The sequence below is a fragment of the Manacus vitellinus genome, unplaced genomic scaffold, assembly GCF_001715985.3.
Source record: "Manacus vitellinus isolate BGI_N305 unplaced genomic scaffold, ASM171598v3 scaffold_7_pilon, whole genome shotgun sequence".
Taxonomy (NCBI): Eukaryota; Metazoa; Chordata; class Aves; order Passeriformes; family Pipridae; genus Manacus; species Manacus vitellinus.
Genome location: NW_021940813.1, coordinates 15797119 through 15801584, shown reverse-complemented (window position 1 = coordinate 15801584; position 4466 = coordinate 15797119). Strand labels below are relative to the sequence as shown.

General features: G+C 41.6%; 1 long non-coding RNA gene across 1 annotated transcript; it reads left to right on the top strand.

Moving 5' to 3' along the window:
• Window positions 1-6: 6 nt before the first annotated feature.
• LOC103760327 lies at window positions 7-3971 on the top strand. The gene is made up of 3 exons (XR_608089.3): window positions 7-324; window positions 2784-2831; window positions 2918-3971. It is a non-coding gene; the product is annotated as an uncharacterized LOC103760327 (long non-coding RNA).
• Window positions 3972-4466: the final 495 nt, after the last annotated feature.

Here is a 4466-nt window from a genome sequence, read left to right as displayed (position 1 = left end):
GCCTTCCTGGTGTACGCCAGCGTGCTGTGCGAGAAGCACCCGGCGCGCTGCGGAGCCATGTTCAAGTACCTGGACACCATCCGCAAGCTGCACGCCACCTACGGGGGCACCTCCTGGATGAACTACGACGAGGACTTTAGGCGGCGGGCGGCGAAGAACCCCTCTCTGCCCTGGGGTGACGTCGACCTGGACCTGTGGATGAAGTGGATGGCGCCGCTCAAGTCGCTTGTCCCCAGGCACTCGCGGATTGAGGGCGAGACACAGCCCTCGCCGGCCCCGCCGCCCCCGCCGGCGCAGAGCCCCAAGCAGGAGGAGAAAAGCCAGGTGTGATGAGCCGATGGCCGCGTGTTTTCCCGCTCCGCTGGCTGGGCATGGTGCCCCCTCGGAGGGGAAGAGGAGGAAGGGGCAGTTGGGGTGCCCATGCATTGGTCAGCGGCTCCAGTCTCACGGCGCTGACCCTTTGCTCGTGTTGACCATAGGGACGTGGTATCACGGGTGCCCGGCTGGCCACCGGCAGAGATGTGGTCGTTGATGGACGCTGAGTAAATAACTGTAGCCTTTATTGCCCTGGCCACCAGGAAACAGGAACTGCACTAGTTCCCTCCCCCGATACATAACTTCATCTTCCTGAAGACATTATAAAAAAGATGTGGTTTTATTTTTTACCTCTGAGTTGTCTTTAAAAAAAATAAGTTTCTCATCAATACAGTTCTTTGTATGTAAGACAAAGCATCCAGACTCTCCTGTTACTATGGGAGCATGTGGGTAGTTGCAGGCTGTGTGGGAGGGCAGCAAAATTGATGTGAATAAAGATAAAATTCAGTATGAATGACCACAGCTTGCAAATGCACTGTGATTTGAAGATCAAACCTCGTTTGGGACTCAGGAGATTTAATATACAAGTTATCACCTGTTTTGTGGGAAAAGATGGTGAGTGTGATTAGGGAAAGTGAGGGAGGATTTTATTTATTTTTTTTTTTGCTTTCAGTAGAGGCATCACTGAGTTCCTCTAAACCCTGGTGCACACAGGCAGGTCTTCTGCTGCCTGAGGCATGACGCTGAGCTCTACAGCTACAAAGAGCTTCCTGCCTATATTAGGGGTTGTGCTGCTTCTCCTACTCTGGTGGCTGTAGTCTGCCAAATCCCCAGCACAGAAAATGCTGAATGCTGAACATTTAGTTTCATGCTAGCTGAATGGTGGTGTAGAGATTCTGTGATACTGGCTATATTTATTTCTAATCAGATTTTTTGGGTCTGTAGGAAGAACCTTTGCATTCCTGTAGAATTTTTGCTAGTTTATCAGATGCTCTGCTTCCTGGGGATTGCCAGCACCGAGTGGCTAAGTTGTTTGACTCTGTTAGCCTGATCTGGGAAGGGAGGATCCATTTTCAAGGCATCTGGACGTGTTTGGTGTGTCACACCAAGTCCTGACTTTTATACCTATTAAAAGTGACTTCACTAGGCCAACTGCTGACAAAGAAAGGGAGTAAACACCACACAGTAATATAGATAAACCCAGGTCTGTTGGCCTTGGGCCTTCTGTAGTTGATGCTCTATGTTCCTGCAACTTTTTCCAATATCTTGTTTATATTTCTCCATTCTCAAGAACAACAGCTCAGTTCTTGTTCTCCTACAGATCTCAGTTGAGCACCAGATGAGCAATGGCTTATAACTTTCATCTCATCTGAGACTGGACCTTCAGCTTGTCATGTTACCCACTCTTGTAACTTCTGCAGCAGCTGGTCTGTCAGTGCAGACCTTTGATCTGTTGTCTGTTGAGGCACCAGAGGTCTCAATCCCCTTTGATTTCATGGAAACTTCCCAACTGATTATTAGCAGTGGCATTGATACGTATTTCTTTTCCCCCCAGAAAGTGTGTAAAGGAAAAATGTTTAACTAAATTACAAAATACTGGAAGTTTAATCTTTGTAGAAAGAGTAGTGCTTTAGCAGCACAATTAGAAAGTAAAAGTTTTGCAATTGTTCAGTGTGGTTACAACCACTTTTCTATTATTAGAGCAGTTTTTAATTGGTAGTGCACAGTGTCTTATAACTGCTTAAAAATGTCCTTAACTGAACTAAGGGTTTGAGCAGCTGTTAAATGTAAATGAGGCCTAGGATAAAGCATGAGTTTATCACTGGCAAGGCAGCAGCAAGGAAATGTTTTCTTGGAGGTGACTTCTGTGTTTCCCCCACACCTCCCCAGTGCCTTGCAAGCTCTGACTATGTTGTGTAAAACTACTTCAGTAAAATAAGATGTGACATCACACTTGGGCAAAAGAATTGGAGAATTAAAATGGGAGAGAATAGCCTTTTATGGGCTTACAACTTTGGCCAAAACCTAAGCTTTTCCACATTCATGCTGTCAAGAGGAAGAGGAGGTGTTCTACAAAAACATTTTCCAGATTGTTAGTTTGAACTGATTTTGGTTCTGTAATTTCAACAGATAGCATTAGGCAGCATGACTGAATTTCATTTCCCCTCTAAGTCAAAGACGGGAATTTCAGCGTCATTTAGTTTAGTGACTGTATCTCTGGTTTTGCATTTCCACAGATGGTTAAACAGTAAAAGTCAATGTAAACAAAGTGTCTGTCTTCTGAAGCTATCTGTCCTTTCTAAGGCACTGGTGAAGAGCTGTATCTTTGCTTTACGTGGAAAGAACAAAGTGAGAAACCCTAGTTTTAGTTTGAATGTGGTAATTGGCATGTATGTAGGATAGCTGGTATTCATTCCTGCAAATTTGTCTGTATATATAACTTCAGACAATTCTCTTTTTTTCCCCAGACTCCATGAAAGCAGAAGGCCAGTTGGGATGGCAGTCAGACTAATTGGGTGAGTTTATTTATAAAAGTGACTAACTTTGGATCTTAAATATTTGCAGATTTGTTAAATACAGAATTTTTTATTGGTGCCAACAGCCTGACTCCGTTGGTGTTTAAGTGGAGCTCTGGTATTCTAGTGCATTCTTTTACCTCTGCTTCTGTTGCGTTGCAAGCTGTGCTAGAGAAGACGTAGGAAATTCATTTTACCCAATCAGCAATTATAACAATGGACTACAAACCTGCAGAGCAAGCCAGTTTGCTGGAAAACAGGAATTCCTGCAGCGCAGCACTTGTCACAGACTATCCAAAGAGGGCAAAGATTCAGGAAGGTGAATAAATTGAACATTGGTTGAATGAGGTCAGGAACAGTCTCCCGGAGGAGAACCCTGCTCTAAAATACTACTTTGAAAGTAAAAGCCAATTTAATGTGCAGATTAAACCTTCTCATTTGACCAAACTGTGTGCAATCCTGGATCTTTGCAGATCACAACCGGACACTTCAAAACCTTATGTATTATATTTGTTTAAAAAAAAATAAATCATAACTTGTCTTGTTACAGCTGTTACTTTTGCCATTTCATTGAGAATATTTGCAACATAAATGTGTATTTGACTCAAAACAGTATCATACACTTGCTATAATAACTCAGGTTGTCAACAGAATTATTCTGTTAGGCTCAGTATCACCTCTCCATTGTTCTTTAAAAAATGAGTTAACCATTGCTGTCATTGCCAGATAGCCCAACTGTGCATTACAAAATTCTTCAGCTATAGTAATTGACCTAAATTATAATTTTGTTTTTATTCTTGTTAGAATACTTAAGATCCTGAACATCAGACTACACCTTTGTAGTCTGGTGTTCATGAAAATTATGTTCGCTGGTTCATGGTTTAATCGTTCTGCATCTCAGTGTTTTGTTTTCTTTTCCTTTTTCCTTGCATACTAGGGGTTATGATCAAGGTAATACTATGATCCAGTAACACGCATGATGGTAAGGGTTTACCTTTAGTTGTTTCAGGAAAAAGTTGCCATTATCTCCTCTCCTTTACCTTTCTCGATAGTTCCAATAATATGCGTAACATGGAGTGTTTGTAAATTAATATCAAACTGTTTGTGACTTCACCTAAATAAATTTTTATATTCAAATGCTGTTCTTAATCTTAGTGGTTTTTCCTCCTTTGTTCTTATATTGCCACTTCCCTTTTGTAATCACTTTTCTATTACCTGACCTTTTTACAAAATTTTTGGTTTTCAGTTAGTAAAGCACAACCAAATTTTAACTGTGAAGAGAAAACAGCCTTTGAAATTTGCTTCCAATATTTTGTATAAAGACTTCATAACGTAACTGTAGTTGTTGTAGCTTATTCATCTGCCACTTGTTTAGACAGTGATAGGTATCAGGCCTTGACCTGTCTAAAAATGAAATAACTGCTGTGCTAAAATACCAGTATTTTAATGGCCCCCGAACTCAAACTGATCCACTGAGATTCCTGCATTCAATATGGTAGAATATAGAGCACTTTTACAGATGGAATTACAAGTTTCAAAATTCCTTTTCATTTTTGAGAAGAGGCTTAAGCTCAATCATCAGATCATTCATGTAATTTTTCCCTCGTCCCGTTGTCTTAAGAACTCAGAATTTGG